The sequence below is a fragment of the Eubalaena glacialis genome, chromosome 10, assembly GCF_028564815.1.
Source record: "Eubalaena glacialis isolate mEubGla1 chromosome 10, mEubGla1.1.hap2.+ XY, whole genome shotgun sequence".
Taxonomy (NCBI): Eukaryota; Metazoa; Chordata; class Mammalia; order Artiodactyla; family Balaenidae; genus Eubalaena; species Eubalaena glacialis.
Genome location: NC_083725.1, coordinates 20,889,903 through 20,912,157, shown reverse-complemented (window position 1 = coordinate 20,912,157; position 22,255 = coordinate 20,889,903).

Here is a 22,255-nt window from a genome sequence, read left to right as displayed (position 1 = left end):
ACCTGCTAATGACCAGTTTCAGTAGACTTCTCATTTCACATTTTCCTCAAGTTTTTTTTGCAACTCTAGCCACCATTAAATGCCTGTTTTTTTGAGGGGTGGGAAGATCTGTCTGTTGGTTTCTAGTAGGCTCTGCAACGCTGTTTTCTGGCAGTTCTGTTTTTTCTCTTTTTTTTGTAATTGTAGACTTCTCCAAGGCCAGAGCTATCCTTCTGTCTTTTCCTCAACTCGTGTTCAAGGCAATGTATGGGGTGGGGCAGAGAATGGACAGGGTTGGCTTAATGCTGATGAGCACAGAACAAAGATGGGACTGAAATGAAATTTCAGGAGGAAAATTTCAGGAGGAATAGCAACATGGGACCCAGGTAGACAACATGACAAAGCATATTATGATTAGCTTTTTTTGTAAAGGGTCAGATAGTAAATGCTCTAGGGATTGAAAACTAGTCTCTGTGACAACTATTTAACTCTGCCATTGTAGCATAAAAGCAAGAAGCCACAGATAGATGTGAACAAATGAGCATGGCTGTAGTCTAATAAAATTTTATTTATAAAAAATAGGCAGCAGTTTGGGCACTGACCTTTGCTGAGCACAATTCCACTGAAGGCTAATGAGGAGGAAAAATTAAAGCCAAGACCTAAGGCTTGCAGGCAGGGGGCCATAAATGTATCATGTGGATCTTGACCCAGATGATGAATACTGGGTAGAACTGGAGAGATTTTCTGAGAATATGACTGGAACTCTTTTTATAGGTGGAAAAGGAGCCAAAAGAGGTACCAATTTGGTTAAGAACATCTATCTCGTAGAAATGCATTTGTTCCAATATTTAGGCCTTAATTGACCTAGAGCCCATATACATGGTGCAATGGAGAGAGTTCCATATATGGATTCAGTGGCACCCCATAGCTTATAATACGTGACCATACAGAAGCTAATTCACTATTCTGAGCTTCAGTTACCAAATGTGTAACCAAGATTCCCTGAAAGGAGTTTTTAAGAAGCTTGCCTTAGCCAGCATGAGCAAAAATTCTAACACAGCGTCTAGAATATAGTGAGTACTTGGTAAGTGCTCTTGTCTTTCCATTCTATAGAGTTCTTAGGTGCATAAAATAAAAATAAATACGACAGTTTAAGAAACCATGCTGGAAACTGTAAAGCAGCATGCAGATACCAGTTACCATTCTTGACTGTATGCTAAGCCTGAACTGAGCTCTCTCCTAAGCTCTAGAACCTTATCTCAGTAAGTCATGACAGCTTCCAGCCTCTTGTCACTCCAATCCAGCCTTCAAAACCACTTGCATGGAGACTTGTCCTTATGATAATATATTTTCAAATAATGTTTGTTGAATAGAACAGAATAAAATAAAATTGTAACTTATGTGTGGTGATGGATGTTAACTAAACTTACTGTGTAATCATTTTGCATTATATTCATATATCAAATCATTGTTGTACACCTAAAACTAATACAGTGTTCTATGTCAATTATCTCATTTTAAAAAAGAAATAGGCACCACATTCTACTGTTTAATTTTTAAATTCTTAATGAGAGAGATTAATATTTTTTCCATGGGCTTTCTGGTCATACCTGTTCCTTTGTGAATTGACTATTCTTGTACTTTTCAATTTTTTACTGACTTTTTATTTTTATCGATTTGGAAGAGCTTTATATATACATGATATTATCTTTTTACTGTGAGACACATTGCAAATTAAACATATTTTTCTTATTAAAAAAAAAGAGTTGACTGCCACTCTCCTGTCAAAAAATTTCAAAGACTTTCAAATTCTATAGCCATCACTCAGACCCTCAAAAATTGAAAACTTGTTCTAAATGAAAATAATTTGCAGTTTAAGCTCATTTTTCCAGGCAACCTTATGGCCCTGTTATTCAGAGACCTTCCTGTCCTCCATTCTAAGATCAGCCCCTGGTCTTTCTCACCATCCTCAACAGGCTGAGCTGGGAATTTGGTTTCCCTAAAACAATACAAGCTCATGTCACTGCATACCTCCTTCAGCTCCCTGCATCCTGGGAGTTACCTCAGGTCTAACGTTAGGAACTCAGCTTTGGAGTGAGTTAGCTGATGTTAAATCTGAGCTCTACCACTTACTACCTGGGTTGCCATGAGCAGTTTCCTTAACCTTTTCATGCCTTGATTGCCTCATCTGGGAAAAAAGTACAAATAATAGCAGAATTGTTATGAAGATGAAATAAGATAATTTATGAAAAATGCTTAGAGTTGTACGTAACCAATAATAAGTTCTTAAATGTTGCTATTACATTAAGTCAAATTAAGTTGTCTTTTGTTTTCTGATTTCTTCTGTTATTACAGCAGAAATAAGAGAAAAGTTAACAGAAAATCCTATAGGAATTTAAAGTGAGATACAGAAAAGTAAATATTAAAAAAATCAAAATTATCCATAATACTGTCAGCCAAAAATTTAAAAGAACACATTATTAATGTTTTGATATGTTTCTTTCTGGGCTTACTTTATGTGTGTGCATATACATACCTTTTGAGACGTGTGTATTTAATTGAGTTGCTCCTGTTTGCTCTTACCCTTTTCTCAGTTAATAAATATCCTACAAAAATATGATTTTGTAAATCTCTCATAATGTTCCTTTGAATTAATGGATGATAATGTATTTTACCATTCTTCTATTACAAGTGAATTTTTAAAATTATCCTAGCTGTAATTTCATGAACTATTCCAGTAACAACTATGACTAATTTGAAAAGAACAACAGCAAACACTTAAAAGCACACACATTACTTCTGTTTTCTCCTAAATATCTAAATCTTTGTCATTGCAATTACTTTTAAACCTTGTGGTCAATGCTGTGAAAAGACAATGAAAGCCAAAATGCCTTTGTATGTCTCATCTCTCTTTCACTGCCTTCTAAGACTTTGAAGTTTCAGGCTTCTTCCTCTTCCGACAGGCATTATGCAAGATAAGTTAAGCTCCGAGTCCAGAGTTGAGTGTGGAATGAGGTCTGGAAAGAAAAATGTCAAATTATCTCTGTGGCATGTCTTTGTTATCAACAGAGCTGTGCAAAATCCATGTAGAATGACATCCTCATAAAATGTGGCTCACTGCAAATATTCCTTGTTATAGCTTCAAGACAACATGAATCTCTCGTTTTAACCTTGCTAATGATTTAGAGAACATGTACCAGGTACACTGCCTATTTCATTTGCCCTCCTCACCAATCTTTGAGGTTCTGGGAAAAGGCAAGTCCATTTTAGTTGCAAAAACTGTTTGGTTTCATTTCATTCCATTTAAATAAACATCATTGAGTTCCTCCTACTTGCCAGTTGCTCACTGGGTGCTGTGAGGAGGAAGGAGAAAATACAAAGATAAAAGAGTCAGATCTCTCTGCCCTTGAAGAGTTTAAAATCTACTAGAAAGTAATAAGATGTGTGCACAAATAACTCTAATTCCAGGCAGAATGGAATAAAGCTAAACAAAGGAACATACATTGTGCTGAGTGATTGCAAAGGAAACTATTTTAACAAAAAAGAGGTCATATTTGAGGTAAGCCTGGAAGGATATCTAGGATTTTAATAAAGGGAAAAGACAGAAAAAGCCAGCCAAACCACTGAGGAGCTCCTGCTAGCATTTTCCCTTTGGAATCAGGGATTACACTAAGGGATTCTGTGTATACGGGTTTATTTAATCTTAGAAAACAACACTTTGACTAGGTCTTATTATCATTTTTTTATTATTGAGGAATCCAATCTAATCAAGGTCATACCTCTAAAATAGAATTGGAACTTGACCTAAAACTGATTGCAATTCTGTATCAAGATTTTCTAAACTGAGAGGACAACACAAGAATGAGCATAGAAGGATAAAAAGGCATGGTGGGTTCAGAAAATTGCTTATAGGGTCTGCCACATAGTAGATGGTCGGCAAAATCCTCACATGGGAACAATATCTCTTTTCCTAAGAAAGTACGCACACATATATTTCAGGTTAGTAACAAATAAACCCCACAATTTCAGTAGCGTAATATAGAAACATTCAATGCTTGCTCATGAGAACCCACTGCAGGTCCAGCGGCTCTCTGGGCAGTGATGCAGGCATCCTGCAGCTACAGTATCTAGATCATCTACAGAATTTAAATCACCTGCATCATACAGGGAGCCACAGAAAGAAAGAGGAAATGCATAGAACTCACATTTTTTTGCTTTTCTATGTTTTGGCCTTAAACAAACACACATCACATCTGCTTATATGACCCTGGGCAGATCTAGTCACAAGGCCCACCCTAAATAACATTGTCTTTTTATGTGCCCAGGAAGAGGAAAATGAAAAAATATTTTGTGAATGCAAAGCATGATTTCTGGCACATGAGGCATGCAGGATGTATGTAAATTTATGAATTTAATATATAAAATATAAATTTATATTATATTAGTTATAATATATGATATAATAAAACATTATAATGTATATTAGATGTAAAGTACTATATACTGTATATGTAATAATGTATGCATAATATGTATACTATACATGTGTATATGCATAATATAATAAATAATATATAATAAATAATGTATAAATTAATACATAAATAAATGGGGGGAAAGCAGGAAGTTGAGAGAGTCCATGTCCTATAGCTTCTTTTTTCTCTGTGGCTATTCAGAAAATATTTGTCATAATTTCATACAACAATTTAACAAAAGCAAATGTCTGTGATTTTGGAAGAGCTATTGATTGAATTAGGCAAGAAGGCTGTCCAAGGATACGTAATATTAATTGTAGAAGACATTAAGGGTGTCATCAATTCCCACTTTACTGAGGCTTTTTCCATCTTCACTCAACAGGTAGAAGAGGAGAGGGGTTTTGAGAGTGTTAACCAGAGAGTGACTGGGGTGATTGGCTGAGGACTCCAGGCAGAGGTGGGGAAAGAGAAAGCAGGTGCAGGTATACGGGTCCCTGATAGACAAGGAGGAAACAGGTGGGTCCAGGCACTTAAGGACATTGAAGTAAAGGGGAGAAAACAAAACACCAGGCAGAGTGAATGTGCAAGATAAAAACTCAGGGTGCCATGGTTAGAAAATAAGGGAGCAGAGTATGGGATCTCAAAGGAGGGGCATTTAATGTGGTGATGAGGCCCAAAGAGGAGCCATGGTAGTGGGATATGGACAATAAGTGTAAACATCTGCAAGAAAAAGAGAAAAAAAGTCTGAAAATCAGTGTAGAGAACTCAAAAAATTCTTAACCTCTCTACTTCTGATTGCAAGGTAAGAGATATGGATGAAGACAAAGCCCTCGATTTTAGAGAGCCACAAAGCAAATGGCATCCCTGGGGAGGGCCAAAGATTGGTCAAATTGGAGAAGACTTTTTAGAAAGCATACCAGAAAACGGTAGTAGGAAGGGTCCCCACCAGAACCACCTGAGTTGGTTGACAACACTAGATGACAGGTGACCCTGTGGGGGTGGCGGGCTTTGACAATTACCCAAGGAGGGTAGAGATAGAGGGCATAGGTGCCATTAACTCACTTAGGTTTTCAAGGGCATTTAAGCCTAAGCAACACAAGGCCCCTGATACCAGTAAGATTTCCATCTGCTCAGGGCTCATCCTTAAGATTTATGTTTCTGGAATCTGGGAAGAAAGAGGTATCTCCTATCTTGTCCCCTAATGGGGCAAGCATTAGCAGGAATCGCCCCTGAAGGCTTCAGTTGCCACATCCAAGGAGGGGATTGGGTGGGGATGAAGTATGGCAGTCACTGGCTCTGGAGTGACAAGGCAGAGAGCTAGACTGCAGTACATGGATGGCAGAGGAGACTAGGGAGAATTTGGAATAGATAACCTAAAATAAGTAGAACTCAAAAGTCAAATACCATAGAAGAATCCAGGTCCTCAGTTCTTTTTTCTGTGGTAGGCTGTCTCTTGTGATGACAAGGTCTGTGGACAGATGATATTTATATTAATGAAAGAACAAATATTAGCAGGTTTCTTAACCTTGTGGGCTCCTTGCTGGGCTGAGCAATGCCCACAGGCTGCCACTGGCATTAGAAACAGGAACAGAGAGGAGAATGGGAGAAAGGAAAAAAGGAATGGAGCAGAGAGAGGGGTAAGGAAGAACAATAACAGAAAATAAAATAAAAATGGGAGTGAAAAATTTTTACAAACTTCCTTCAGTGCCCAGAGCCCACTGGAACTGGAACTAACATATGTACACTTTTGCCATCTCAAAAGTATTGTATTGATGGACTAAACCTGATAAAGAAAGCATTTCTAGAAGAACAAGAAGCAGAAGCCTTTATAAAGGAAAATAAGGGAGGCCCGCTCACGGCGCTGCTGATATGGTTGAATAGTGTTCACTGCACAAAGTACTGTCATAGGTCTGGATCCCTAGAAGCAGAGCCCGAGACAGGGATTCTGGTGCAGGTGATTTACTGAGGGCATGTTCCTTGTGGCAAACCTGTGGACAGGGGAGGGAAGCAGGATAGCGCAGGAGAAGGAGCCATGGATGTGGCCTCAGGTAAAGTCTAGCTTAGGTCTGATTCACGGTGGGGGATGCTGAAGCGTGTACTACATCGTAGATGGTCTCCATCTCAAGGCAAGAGGACAGGCAGGCTGTTTGTAACTAGCAGTTATGCATCGGCAGTGGGTGGTCTTGCAATGGGGGCACAGACCCACTCCCTGCCCCTTTTCCCCAGGGAGATCCTATCACCTGAGGGCACATCTCTGGAGAAGGGGCAGCTGTAACTCTTTAGCAGTTGTGATAAGCTTGGCTAAGCTATGGTCCCCAGTTATCCAATTAAACACTGGTTGTTGCGGTAAAGGTATTTGTAGATGTGATTTAAGTTCTATAATCAGTTTACTCTAAATAAGAGAAATTATCCTAGATATCTGGCTGGACCTGATACAAGAAGTTGAAAGGCTTTAAAAGCAGACCTGAGTCTTCCCTGAAGAAGAAAGAATTCTCCCCGTGGACAGCAGTTTCAACCTGAGATTCCAGCCTGCCTTTCCTGATGGCCTGCCTTACGGATTTCAGACTTCCCCAGCCATCTCTCACTATCCTGTGAGCCAAACCTTGCAATAAATCTCTCTCTCTCTGTCAAACTATCTGTTTACCTATCTATATCTATCTATTTATCTCTCTATCTATCATCTATCTATGTCCCATCGACTCTATTTCTCTGGTAGAACCCTGATGGATACCGCAGGCATTGTTCAAAGCAGCAGGTGACCAGTGCATTGTTTGGTAAAGGGAATCTCTGACACCCTCTACTAATGCCTCCGGGCCAAAGGGGAGGGTGGGGGCAGAAATGCAGCCCACTCAGCATATGTTAAGCCACGGGTCACCATTGCAGGAGGAATGTTTGCCAAGAGGAAGGAGCGACCTTGTCTTCTCACAAAAGCACAGAGACTTTAAAAAATTTTTGTCTTTCTAAAGACAATTAGCACTGACATCTAAACATTTAAACCTTAACCCAAAGTATTGCTCATTTATCAGCAGCTGACCTTATATTACACACTAGGTGGAAAAAAAAAAGATTGCCAGTAACTTCCCAGTATTGTCACAACCTTAGAACAAAGCAGTAATTCCTCCATGCTTTCTACACCTGTTAATGTAGTTGAACAGACACCACCACAAGTAATGCAAAACGATGTGACTTTTTTTTCTGCTAGGGATCTAGCTTGAATAGTTGGAAGTTGAAAAGTTCAATGTGTCATCTGGGGAAGAAAGTGTTTTCTGGTTGCATCATTGCCAAACCAGAAAACACAGCTGGATATCATGTGGTATGAATGCAGTGCAAAGCAGATTCAATAATGTATCTCTACCCTCTGAACTGCCGTTAGCGCTAAGTAACAATACAGGCACAGCTAAGCCAAAGGACACAGACACAACCCAAAGGGAAGGAGCAGAAGAAATTAAGAAAAAGAGAGAGGTGGGAAGAAAAAGAAAGGATAAAGTGAGGGAAAGTCTTCATATTGTACATTAAGATAAGGCAGAACTAGAGAGGAATTTCTTTATCTTTGCTTTTATTTCTTTGATTCTAACTGGCAAGAAAAATAGCTTTAAAGGTTGGAATTTTATTGAAAGGAAGTCGAAAATCATGGCACGTTTCATTGTCTGAGGGTTGGAGAAAAACAGTGTTGAAGGAAGAGAGAGAAGCAAAGTGGAAATAGAATGAAAAGCAGAATCCAGGAAATTCAAACTTTCAAGAACTCATCTTTAATTTGAAACCAAAGGAATTTGGAAACTCACCTCCTCACATACTATTTGTTAAGTTTCTAAGGAAACTAAGTGGTAGCGTTACCTCTGGATGAGGACAGGAGGTCAATCTATTGACCAGAGGACACAGAGGCTAGACTGTGGCCCAGGCCTGATCACAGGTCACAGCATTCTCTAAAAAGCTACCACTGTTGGCTGTGTATAACACAGCCTGTTGCTCTGCCTTACCTTGTACAACTCCTTCCCTTTAAAAAACTGCACAACTTAGCCAGCCAACAACATGTTGAAGGCACCGAATCTGGTCTGGGAGTAATTACAAAACACACAGAGCACAGTCCCTGCTGTCATTGCAGAGATAATCAAGTCCAAAAAGAGAAGGAAATTGATTCATGAGGGCATGTCATCTGCAGGAAAGAATAGTTAGCAGAACCTTTGTTACAGTCTATTTTCATATAAGTTATTTGTGGTTTATAATAGCCTATTTGGCTTTTACTTTTTCACTTACAGGAATTAAGTACACCAGATATATTTAACTCCTTCAACTGGTTTGGATATCTCAGGATGGGCAACTAAGATCAGTTATCATTTTAGATGGAAACCCCTCCAAGTCTAAGTTAAAATGTGGGCATCCCCAAAGTACAACAGAGTCAGTACTAAAAAGTGCCAGGTCTCTTGGGTGTGATCTGTCAGAGTCCAGTGCTTCTCCTCTGTTTATTCCTACTTCCCTTTGAAGCTGTGTGATATAGACCATTCTACCCCATCTCCACCAATCTCCCATTCCCACCACTGTGATTCTGGTACCTGATTACGATGTGTGTGGTTTTTTTTCACACCATTGAGCAATTCTCTGATGCCAGCTGGGTGTCCTACAATTCAGCTCAACTCTGACACTATCTATCTGGAGATAGGATCAGATCCCACAGCTTGAGGCCTCAGTCCTGCAAGACGGCTCTCCCCCCACTTCAGATGCCAATCACAAGTCCAAGCTGTCACCTGTGCTTCTGACCGACAGGCTATAGACCAGAGGTTCCAACAACCCCCTTCTTGGGTTCAATTAATTTGCTAGAGCAGCTCATAGAACTCATAGCAACATTTTACTTACCATTTATTTTAAAAAGAATACAACTCAGGAATAGCCAGCTGAAAGAGATGCATAGAGCAAGATATGCGGAAAAGGGTGAACAAATTCCACACTCTCTGAATGCACAACTCTCCCTGCATCTCCACGTGTTCACCAACCCATAAGCTCTCCAAACCCCATTCTTTTGGGTTTTAATGTAGGATTCATTACACATGTACTGTGGTTTAAATCATAGGCCGTTGGTGATTGAACTTAATCTTCAGCCCCTCCCCCTTCCCTGGAGGTTGAGGGGTGGGACTGAAAGCTTTAACTTTCTAGTCACATGGTTATTTCCCCTGGCAACCAGCCCTAATCCTTAGGTGCTTTTCAAAAGTAATCTCATTAACATAGCAAAAGACACTATTATGGCTCTCAATACCTAAGAAATTCCAAGGGTTTAAGAGCTATGTGCTAGGAATAGTGAATGAAGACCAAACATATGTTTCTTACTATAAATGACAATATCACACCACCTAAAACATGCCTTTGTAAAACTTATTTTAACTGTTGGAAGATCTGATATTGACAGAGCCAATGTGAAGATACCCACAGAAATAATAATGCAGGACAGAGAAAAGGCAGTCAATGAGAAAGGCAGTCAGGACGACCAGGTGAGAGACTAAATATACAAATAGACAACAGCCAAACCATGTATAAAAACAGAATTCTGACCCACAACCTACAGCAACCTGCCCAGGAAACCTACCCCCTTATATACAATACTCAGTGCCTACTTAAATAACCTTGAGCTTATGTCATTTTCCAAGGTCCCAGGTCTTAATTCTCAACATAACTATTCCTTATGCCAGAGATCACAAACACAAACATAATCCTTATTGAATTAGAGGTCACCTAAATAAGTGGCTCAGATGCCATCAGGAATATGAAGAACTAGAGAGCTGTGCCTCATCTAAAGAGGTCAATTAGCAACTTCAGCCAATTTTGCTGAGGAAAATTATAGACGTGGTGAGCGGGCTCACACTGGTTTGCAAGAGCAGATTGCATGCATCTCTTCTCAACTCCACTTGAGTAATGTCACCTTGGCAGCTTGAAATCAGTCATGGTAGAAGTATTTACACCACAGAAATCTGCAAATGCTACAAATCAGGATTTTTTGAGAGAGAAAAGCAGGATGTTAAACATCTACCAGTATACCACTGAATATAAACCAAGTGTTCCCAGGTCCCCCAATATTTCAAGAGAAGCAGAAAGTCAGATATTTCTGTGAACACTCTCAATTTTTAAGTGTTGGCAAATCAAATAATGTTGAAATATCATGTTGGTAAAATAAAACATCGCTGCGAGCCACCTGCTCACAACATCTGCCTTATGCCGATGCATCATAGCCTTGCTTATGGCTTCAGGTCTCTAAATTACACCAACAAAAATTGAGCAACAGAGTCTTGAAGGAGCCTGAGTACATTTATTAAGTCCCCAATGATTAATATTTATCACAGGTGATTACTTTAACATCTTCGAATGTGCACAAATATTTATTATCTTATGCTAAGGAGTCATTGTAAACATGAAAAAGTCAGTTTTAAGGCTAAAAAAAAAAAGAATCATTCCATCTGTTAAACTAAAGTGATCCATAGGTATTAATGACATATCCCTTTCTTAAATAATAATATATCTTGAAAGTAGTTGAAAGAGGTAAAGTTTACTGTGATATACATGTGAGTATATACATGTATGTGTATACACACCCATGTATATATATGTATCACACATTCATACATACACATGAACACAAATAAAGAAATAAAAACAGTACCTAGATAATAGAATGGCCGTTATATGAGCAGTAAGGGAAGGCAAAAATTGAAACATTATGATCAATGTTACCTGAATCAGAAGGGATTACTAACTGCTGACCTGAGGTGAACACAAGGACATTGTTGGACCCAGCTGATGTCAGAGTTTGACATCAGAGGAGATAAACATTCTATCTTGTAAAGGTCCCTTGATATCCTTGTCAGAAACATTTTGTTAAATCTTCCTCCGCATCTTCTGAGCACGTGCCCAAATATCTGGAACCATTATACAAATCCATTATACTAATAACATGTGGTCACTAAAATTTCAGACAGTTTATTTTGCATTTCCAAATTGAACTTTTGGCCAATATCTATGGTGATAATTCCTCATCAATAAGGCTTACAGATTGTTATCAGGGTTTGTATTGTAGTGTAGGCAGGTTATAAAAATAAGAACATCTCCTCATGTTAATCACTGCTACAGTGAAATACTGGGATGGTATTTAGTCCAGAACCTATAATATAATTGGGAGCTATAATACCGTGCTTACTGTGCTTCAGTGACTTATTCTCCAAATGAGGTAGGAGTTTTATAAATTTTAATAATTTTTTTTTAAATTAAGAGCAAGATACCACATACAGGAATGTCTAAAATGCAGTGACATTTTAAAGACTGAAATTTAATCGTGCTGGGTCCCCACTCCACAATCTCTCTTCATGTATCGTTCTCTTTGAAATGCATAGTAAGTGTTTCTCATTCTTCTTTGTTTATGGTACAAATGAAAAATTCAACAGCTAGGTCACACCATAATCTGCCTTGCATACCCTTATAAATTTTCTATATTTATTGCCAGCAGGACAATGTCCTCATCAACTTTGAAATGGAAAGCAGTCCAGGATAGACATTTTTATCCTTTTACATTAGTTATCCTGTTAAAATAATCTTAAAATCACCTTGACAGTGTGTTTCCTTTATTAGCGGACCAAGCTCCAAAATAAAGATGACACCAAATTTCTAAATTGTCATTGTAATTTAATAGATAAGTATGCTAGTCCTCATTAACATTCTGAATGCATAACTGCTCTAATAATCAATTTAAAGTACAGCTGAGGCAGATAGGAGGGAAAAAAAGGGATCTCAGTATATTGGGTACTTTGAGATAAGCAGGTTATCGAGCAGGTGCAGAGTTTTACATAATGCACTTACAGGGCAATTTGGAAACCGTTCATCCTCAAGGTTCGTTCATGGAAACCAAACAGTGCTGGAACTCTCATGACACTGTATACTTAGGTTTAAAAAAAACAAAAGTCCACCTTACTCAAAATAAGATGCAAGTTCTTTCTAAAATAAAAACTAAAACAATGGTACTGCGTGGGGCACGGGTTCGATCCCTGGTCGGGGAACTAGGATCCCTCAAGACACACTGCATGGACAAAAGAAAAAAACTAAAACTAAACAATGGCTAATATAATGATAATGCAGATAGTGGGGATGGCAACGATGGACAGTGAGGAAGCTAATGAGAATCCAATTAGATTATCTAGCACTCTAATGCTAGATTCTAATGCTAGATGCTAAGATTCTCAAGCGGTAAGACTCTAGTCACAAACTCCACAGCTTTGCTTAGGATAAAAGCTAAAATCAGTTTTTCCTACTCATCCTTAGGTCTCACTTTAAAGGTAATTTCATCTGGGAAGGCTTTTGCCAGCTAAGGCTTGTAGAGTACCCTTCAGTTCCCTACTAAGCCACTTATCACATTTTGTTATAATTGCTCATTTAATTGCCTCCTCTGACAGCCCCATGCAGACAGGGATCTTTTTTCTTGCACAATATTGTATTCACAGACCCAAAACAGGGCAGGGCACATTGGGGTATTAAATAAATATTTATAGAATGAATATAAAGGTTAATATATCAGTCCTGGCCCTCACTGCTCCAAACTATCTGAAGCATATTAACGTCTACTTTTATTTTGGTTAAATTTTAATGTCATGTATACTTACAAGAGATTTGACTTTTATTTATGGCCCCCCACTATTTGGGTCATTATAGCAAGGAACTTGCTTTTTAAACTGTATTTTCCTCATTTGCAAAATATGGGTTGGTACTCGATGATCCTTTTCAATCTTAAACAAAGATGCATTCAACAACCATTGACTGAGACCCAAATACATATAAGGAATTAGAGCCTGTTGAGGCATATTCATTCATTCAACAAATATTTATTGAGCATCTACCACATGCCAAACAGTGTCGAGACCCTAGAGATACAAGAGTGAACAAAACAAAGATACTTCTCCTTGCAGAATTATATGCTGGTGAAGGGAGACAGTCCACAGAAAAATATGTAAAAAAAATTTAAAAATCAGAAGATCATAAATAAAAATAAAACAAGAAAGAAAAGGGTGCAAGAGGGTGGCAAGGCAGGGGCAGGGGTCCTGTCATTTCTAATAGCATGGTCAGAAAAATTCCTCCCTAAGAAAGTAACTACTTTTGAGTAAAGGCTTACAGGTAGTGGGTGAGTTGTCTACATACTTGTCTGGAGGGTAAGCATAACAAGTAGAAGATATAGCAACTGCTAAGTCCCAAGCAGTGAGCCTGAGGAATGACCCCTAAGTTTTGTGCCTGGAAACTGGAAGAATAAAATTGTCATTTACTGAGTGGAGAAGACTGTGGAAAGAGCAGCTTTGTGTGGGCTGAAGTATGGTGGGGGTAGATCATAGGCTGGGTTTTTAGACAGAAATTTTGGAATGGCTAACAGATATCTACATTGATAAGTAGGTATTTGGACAAATGATTGGGAGTTCAGGGGTAAGATCTGAGTGCCAGGGGGAAAAAGGTAGTTACCAGGACATGAGACTATTCAAAGACTTAGTCTTGGGGTATTGCAAAGTTTGGAAGTCAGAACAATGAGGAAGAGCCAGTAAAACAAACAACCAAAGGAACAAACAAAATAACTAAGAAGGAACAGTCAGTGAGGCAGACCAAAAACAAAGAGAGTGTGGAGTTCTAGAAGCTAAGAAAGAATAGTGTTTAAGAAGAAGACTATGTAAAAGGCAGCTGATAGACCCAGTAAGATGTAGACTATGAATTAACCACTAGACATCACAGCATCAAGGACATGAATGGCAACTTTGACAAGAGTAAATTCAATAGATAAGTGAGAGGCAAAGGTCTAAATTGTGTGGATGCAAGAGAGAATAGAAGAAGAGGAATTAGAGATAGCAAATATAGACAAATATTTTTAAATGTTTGCTATAAAGGGGAACAGAGAAATGGGGTAGTAGCCAGAAGAGAGATTAGGTTCAAAAAAGGCTTTATTTCAGATAGGAGAAATAAATCTTTATAAACTAAGATTATGATTAAACAGAGATAGCAAAACTGATGATTCATGAGAGAAGAGGGAATTACTATCAATATGTCCTGGGGTCAGTGAAAGGGAATGAGACCTAGTGTACATGTGGAGGGGCTAGTCCTAACTAGAAGGGTAAGTTCATCCATAATAACAGGCAGGAAGGCATAAACATGGGCACAAATGCAAGCATGTAGTTAGTTGTGGTGGTGATCACCTTTGGAATTTTTTTTTTTTTTTTTTACTTCTACTTTCTCAGTGAAATAGAAGCAAGACCATCAGCTGAGATTTAGGAGGGGGAAGATTTAGGAGAGGGAAGATGTCGAAGGCTTAAGAGTATAGCATACAATTATGTAAAAGAGTAGAAGAATAAAAGAGCTAGAAAAATATATTAGGATTGCAGAGCCATACTAAGGGCTTATTTGAGACTAGTAGTTATAAATTTAAAGTTCAATTATCATCATTGTTTTAGTCAACTCAAGCTGCCATAACAAAATACCATAGAATGGGTGGCTTATAAACAACAGAAGTTTATCTCACAGTTCTGAAGGCTGGGAAGTCCAAGATCAAGACACAGGCAGATTCAGTGTTTAGTGAGGGCCCACTTCCTGGTTCACAGATGGCCATCTTTTCACTGTGTCCTCACATGGGGGAAGGGGCAAGGGTCTTGGGTCTCACTAGGGTCTCTTCTATAAGAAAACTAATCAAATTTATGATGGTTCCACCCTCATGAGCTAATCACCTCCCAAAGGCCCAACCTCCAAATACAATCTCACTGGAGATTAAGTTTCGACATATGAATTTGAGGGGATACAAACATTCAGTCCATAGAAATACTGTTTATGAGTTTCTTTGACCATGTTTAGTTACTGGGGAACGATACAAAATAGGCAGAAGATTGGATTTAACCAAGGCCAGGATTTTGCTAAGCAGTATGATAAATATAGAGAGGTGCCAGAGACATGAGAATGTATGCAAAAGACAGTGTTTAATGATGAGCCATGGAATTTAAACTGAGTAAGGGGAATAGTAAGGTCATGAAGGGGTTAGGGACAGTGAAATAGTTTTGACATTAATGGATTATAGGTCCTGGAAATTAAAAGACAGTTGGATATGGGGTACTTTAGGAGGTGAACTAGAACTAAAAGGTCCTTGAAATTAAGTTAATAGAGAAGTTGAAGTTATAACAAGACATAAGTATAACTATGAGAGTGGATTACTAGTATATGGGGGGTACAAGATTATTGAAGGTGAGGTGATCCAGTAACTGACATTCCAGGATGTTAGGAGGATTATCTTTATGAAAATTGACATCTCCCCAAATGATGATAAGAGTAGTATTGGAAAGAGCTAAAATTTAAAAGTGAATGAGTGTTTAGGGTGAGGTGTTAGTAAATAACTACAAGGTAGCATAGTCTGATAATATGCCATTCACTGGTGATAATTCCAGTTTGGAAGTGGTAAAGTAACACATGTTCATAACCTGTGGTATGTGGAATGTGAGAGATAAAATGCTACCACTACAGAGGAAGCAGAAACCTCAGGGAAAACCCAGCCATGTTTTAATTGAGCAGGGAAAGAATATTTAGAGATGATGTTAAAGAAATAGGAAATTTTGCTGAAGACTGACTACGAATCCTGAAGGACATGGTGGGAATATTTTAGGAGTTGCTGTGTTGATGTTCAATTTTGATGGGGATGGCAGGGAGGTCTTGAGCACTAGGAGGTGAGGTTTCAGGGGGTGGAATGAAGAATGACCCAGGAATTCTGGACTTCTAGAGACTGCTGTCTAAGTCAGTCAGAGAGATAAAAAGCATAATGCGATTACAGTGGTAGTCATGAATATTGCTGAAAGGAAAGGAAAGTGAGGAATATGCAGGGTTCTGGATCCACTCCTGATGCCAGCTAATTGAGATATGGAAGTGAAGGAGTTGTGGTCTTTTTCAGAATGCCTCCCGATGTTCTAGCTGCTCTAGGGTTCATTTTTGACTCCTTGTTGAAACACGCTCTGCTATTGACTCCTTTGACACACTCACATTTTCTTCTACCTACTGATGGTTCTTTTCCAGTCTCCCTCGTTGGCACCATTTCTGATTGACTTCTAAATATTGGAGACGTCTTTTCCTATCTCTCTTCTATTCCCCATCTACAGTATATCCACAGGAAAATGAATCCACCTCCATTGTTTTAAATATCATGTACAGACTTTTGACTCCTAATTCTTTGTCTCCAACTTGGATTGCTTTCCTGAGATACATTTTTTAATCCATTTATTTGCTTAATACTTTCACTTGGATGTCTAATCAGCATCTCAAACTTAAAGTACCTAAAATAGGACTTCTGATTTATCCTCTCCTTCCCTTACCCCCAGTCTTTCCAATTTCACCTAGTGGTTTAGGTCAAGAACATAGAGTCATCCTTGATCCATTGTTTTCTTTCAATCCCCAAACCAAAAGCCCTAGTAAGGACCACTGGTTCTACCTTCAAACTATATTATAAATCCAACCAATTCTCACCACTTCTCCACTTAACACCACTGTCAGAATTCAATCAGAGACAATCCTCTAGGGTGTGAGTGTGAGTATGAAGGTCAATGTGTGTGTGTGTGTGTGTGTGTGTGAAAGAGAGATATCTATTGCAGGGATTAAATCTTACTCAGTTGAGGTAACTGGTTAAACAGTTTTTCTAAAGCTGTTGTCTTTGCATCTGACACAAGAGCTTGAAGTCTATAGTTTAGTCAGTAGGAAAGAAGGAAAGAGATATGAAATGGGTGAGCATGAGAGACTTCACAAGGATGAAAGGGTACCCATGTCTGTTCCTTCTTCCTTCAACCTTGATGATGTGAGTATCCTGCAGGAAAAGCTGGTGCCCTTTATCACAGACCAAACTATATACCCGGCCCACCAGTTAGAGAAGTTGAAGGAAATTACAGGGGAAAGTTGAGTAGTCGTAGGCCTTGTTGCTGCATATTACAAAGCCATCATAGTACACACCTTGCCAGCTCGGCACCCATACACACCTCTTAAAAACACAGCTATACTAATTGCAAAATAAAGACAATAGCAAAATCATGCTCCCATCTAACATGAGGCAGCTATTCCATATACAAATGGAAACATCTAGCCCTTTGCCCAAAGAAGGCTGCAAAGACCATTTTTAGTGTTTGGGTAATATTCATTCTTTAGCTACTCACATTCCTGTTACTTAACTCTTGAGTTTAAATATTATTAAACATTACATCTCAGATGGTACTGAAATGGGAGATATGAAGAAAACAAGAATATTTGGTTAATATATACATAAACATATCAAATTAAGGAAGAAATACTCATAACTATAACATTCTTCCTTTCTATATTTGGTCACATTTTTGTAACTGGTATTTATAACTACCTTCCTCTACTACTCATGCCATATTCATTTTACCCTCAGTGAGCACCTAAGCTGTTCCTGGTTCCTTATCTGTATTGGTTATCTATTGTAGCATTACAAATTACCCTAAAGCTCCAATAAACATTTATTACCTCACAGTTTTTGTGGGTCAGAAATCTGGCAATGGTCTAGCTTGGTGATTCTGGCTCAGGGTCTCATGTTGTTGCTGACAAGATATCAGCCAGGGTTGCCGTAATCTGAAGGTTTGACTGGGGCTGGAGTGTTTACTTTCAAAATGGCTTATTTACATGACTTTTAGGAGAAGCATCAGTTCCTCACTGTAGAGCTTGTATGTTCTTGTAACATCTCATCTGACACCCTTTTCCCCAGAGACTGGGCAAAAAGGAAGGTGCAATGTCTTTTACTATCTAATCTCAGAAATCAAACTGTCATTTCCACCATATTCTATTTATTAAACACAAGCCACTAAGTCTGTCCCACACACGGGAAGGGGAATTAAGCTCCACCTCCTGAAGGGAGGAATACCAAAGAATTTAATATTTTAACAACTTCATGGTTGTCATGATTAGCTCACATGGATTATTTTAGTAACCTTCTTACTTTTCTTTCTGATCCCTGTGACATTAGCTGCAGTTCATCTATACCCAACAGCTAAAGTGATTATTTAAAATGCAAATCAGATAATTTGGCTTCCCTGATTGAAGCTTTCCGATGGCTTCCCGTTACACATAGAATGAAATCCAAATGGTTACCAATGCCAACAGAGCCAGCTTCTGCCAACCTCAGTGATTTCAATTCCAACTGATTTCACTCTCATCCTCTAACCCAGAGTTTCTCACTCTCAGCACTACTGACATATTTGGCCAGGCAATTCTTTGTCCTGGGAGGTCTGTCCTGCACATAGTAGGATGTAGAGGTGCCAGTAGCACCTCTCCAGTTGTGGCAACTCAGAATGTCTCCACACATTTGCTAAATGTTCTAGCTGCTTAGTTCATGTCTATACTCCTAGAATATGACAATTTTCCTTACCATATTTTTTATTATGTTAACTTGACTACACATTTATTTGTTTAAGTTTGTTGTTTACCTCCTCTTTTCTGAATACAAATATCATAAGAATAGGGCTTTATCTCTCTTCTTCATTCTGATATCCTGTGTGCCCAGAATGGTGCTGTCATATACTAACAGATCAAAGAATCTTTTTAAGAAATGAATGAACACTTACCTCAATTTGGAATTCATGAATATCCCTGCCTTCCCTTCTTCCATTGAATGTTTTACCTTAAAAGCCCAACTCAAATATCACCTGCCCCAGGAATCCTTAAGAAAATATTGTTTATATTGCTTTTCAATACATATTTTATTTTACCCTGTTTGTATATGTATGTTCTTTTCTGGCCTATAAGCAACTTGTATCTCATGCACATTCCTCTTACTCTGGAAACGATTTACACAGATACACACATAATTTATGGTTAACAAAATATTATAATCTAAAAATTGAAGCCACAAAGGAAGAGGAGGTAAATATGTTGCCCATAAAATTAGTATGCTTACAGCACTAGACAACAAATTAGACTATGAGCTTCTTGGAATTCAGGACAAAAAAAAAGGAATCTTAACAATTTATATAACATACATCAAAAAGTTTACTTATTATTTAAGAGAAATACCTTTTTTTTCCAATATGAAATTCAAAATTGCATTTGTCATGTATAGAAATATGTATCGGGAGACAATATCCTCAAATTAGGGTTTACAAGAAATATAGAAACAGTTTCCAAGGGCCACTGTAGTTGGCTAAATAATGGGCCCAAAAGATATTTACTTCTTAATCCCTGGAACCTGTGATTATTGCCTTATATGACAAAAGATTGAACATTGCCTTACATGGCAAAAGATGTTAAATTAAGGCTCTTGATGTGGGGAAATTATCCAGAATTATCTGGGTGAGCCCTAAATGTAATCACAAGCATCTATATAAGAGGTAGGCAGAGGAAGATCACAGGAGAAGGTGATATTACAGAAGCAAGGAGAAAGATCTGAAGGTTGGATGCTGCTGACTTTTAAGATGGAGGAAGTGGCCATAAACTAAGGAACACAAGGAATATAGCTCTAGAAGCTGGAAAAGGAGTCTCTCCTATAGCCACCTTGTCCTGTCAACACCTTGACTTCAGCCCAATGATATGATTTCTGAATTCTGACCTCTAGAACCATAAGAGAATACATTTATGTGGTTTTAAGCCACTAACTTTGGGGTAATTTGTTATATCAGTCATAGGAAACTAACACAAGCTCTTTATTATAATTACCTATAATAAATGATGATATCAAAGTACAACATTATAAATAAATAATTTTGAAAAGAAGATCATTTCGTAGAAGGATAGGTAACTTGCCAAATTTCTAAATCAATGCAAATATAGGTCTTTTAACCTAGAGGTGAGAATTAATCTCTGTCCTTTATAATACCTCTTCTTCATATAGATTTGGGGTAGAAGAAACTATTTAGTCATGAAGAATAGGAAGTATAACTAGCAGACCTGCTCACAGTGAATTAAATCAACAATATGAAATTGTAACTAACTGTATCTATACTTGAACTAAGAGACTACCTAAACAGACTTTATCTGGAAAATAGGAGAGATACTTGACTTCAAGCATGGCCATATCTGGGGGTTTACATGTCACTGGTACTCTCTTTTTATATCTCAGTCTGCTTTCTCTGAGAAACGACTGTTATAAAATGCAGAACACCAAAGTCCTGATAACAGATCTACAAAAATGTGACCATCAGGCCAGTTATTCTGCCGTTCGTTGAGGCTAATGAAACAGTCCTGCTTATTGATCTTGTTCTTGCATTAAGCAGAAAGCCCCCCAAGGACAGATGCAGAGCAAAGAGGAACCAAACCAAGCATGGAAGCAAATGAGGGACATGTAAATAAAACTTGTCATCTCAGCATCTGGACACAGTAATTAAACATCTTGGGATTTGGGGATTCAGTCTTTACTGGCATCAGTTCAACAAAGGTATTTATTTATGCTTATCACATAACTCAGAGATATTTCTTTTTGATATCAAGAGGGAAATGGATTTTGACAATATATTATTGTGTTAAAATAGAAGATGCTGAGAATGAAAATCTAATAATGATAAATGATGTACTGGACATAGGAGGAGGTATCCTGCAGTCTTTGACAACAGGATATTGGATCCAGGTGGATTTGCATTTGAGTCCAAGATTTAGCACTTGCTGTTTGTGCTAACTTAGGCAAGTCATTGGCTCTCCCTCAGCATCAGATTTTTAATGTAAAAAATGTGGCTCACGGTAATAATGATGATACCTCTTCATAGGTTTGTTTGGAGGATTAAATAAGAAAACAAATGTAAACTGCTTAACACAATTCCTGGCACATGAGAAATATTCAATAAGTAATTATTAGTAGTATAAATCAAATGGTTAACATTAATAGATAAAATTTTCTTATCTCTAAGAAATTAGAAATTGGACTATACAGTAAGTCCCCTACATACAAACCAAGTTGCGAACTTTCAAAAATGTGAACATGTGTTTGCCTGTCCAATCATGTAAGTTAGTTCACGTGTCTGGCGTACATTATCACATGCGTGCATCCTCTGCAAGTGGTTGTGCTTTTGTGTACATTACTGTACAGTACCATTGCTGTGCAACATGAGAAGCTTACTAATTGAAGACTTGATGGAATTGGAGGCCTAGAGAAAGGACAAAGAGAGACAAGAGGAAGAAGTAACTGAAGAACCAAAGAGATTCACGATGCAGGAAATGGGAAGGGGATTTTCTTTGTTTGAGGAAGCACTGTTAGTTTTTGAGGCACAGGACCTGAATGTAGAATGGTACACGAAGGTTGCATCTGCCGTTCAGAATGCAATCCAGTGCTACTGTGTCATCTATGACGAGAAAAAAGGAGTTACTACCCAGACATCACTGGATCATTTTTTCAAGAGGGTAGATAGAATTGAATCCAGCAAGGAACCAGAAACGGTGCCATCAATGTCAGGAGTGAGTGAAATTGCAGCTTGCCTTCCATCTCCTATTGCTGACCATTCTTCAGCTCTACAATCTCCCACCTCCTCTCCCTCCTCCAGTCAGTAACTCTTCTTGCTCGTTCACTTGATGCCAGCCCCTGGATGCCAGCTGTTGTACTATACTACTGTACTTTTCAAGATACTGTGCTGTAAGATTTAAAATGTTTTCTTTATTTTTTGTGTATGTTTGTTTTTTATGTATTATTTGTGTGAAAAGTATTATAAAACTATTACATTATAGTACTATATAGCCGATTGTGTTAGTTGGGTACCTAGGCTAACTTTGCTGGACTTACGAACAAATTGGACTTACGAATGCGGTCTCCGAACGTAACTCATTTGTATATAGGGGGCTTACTGTAT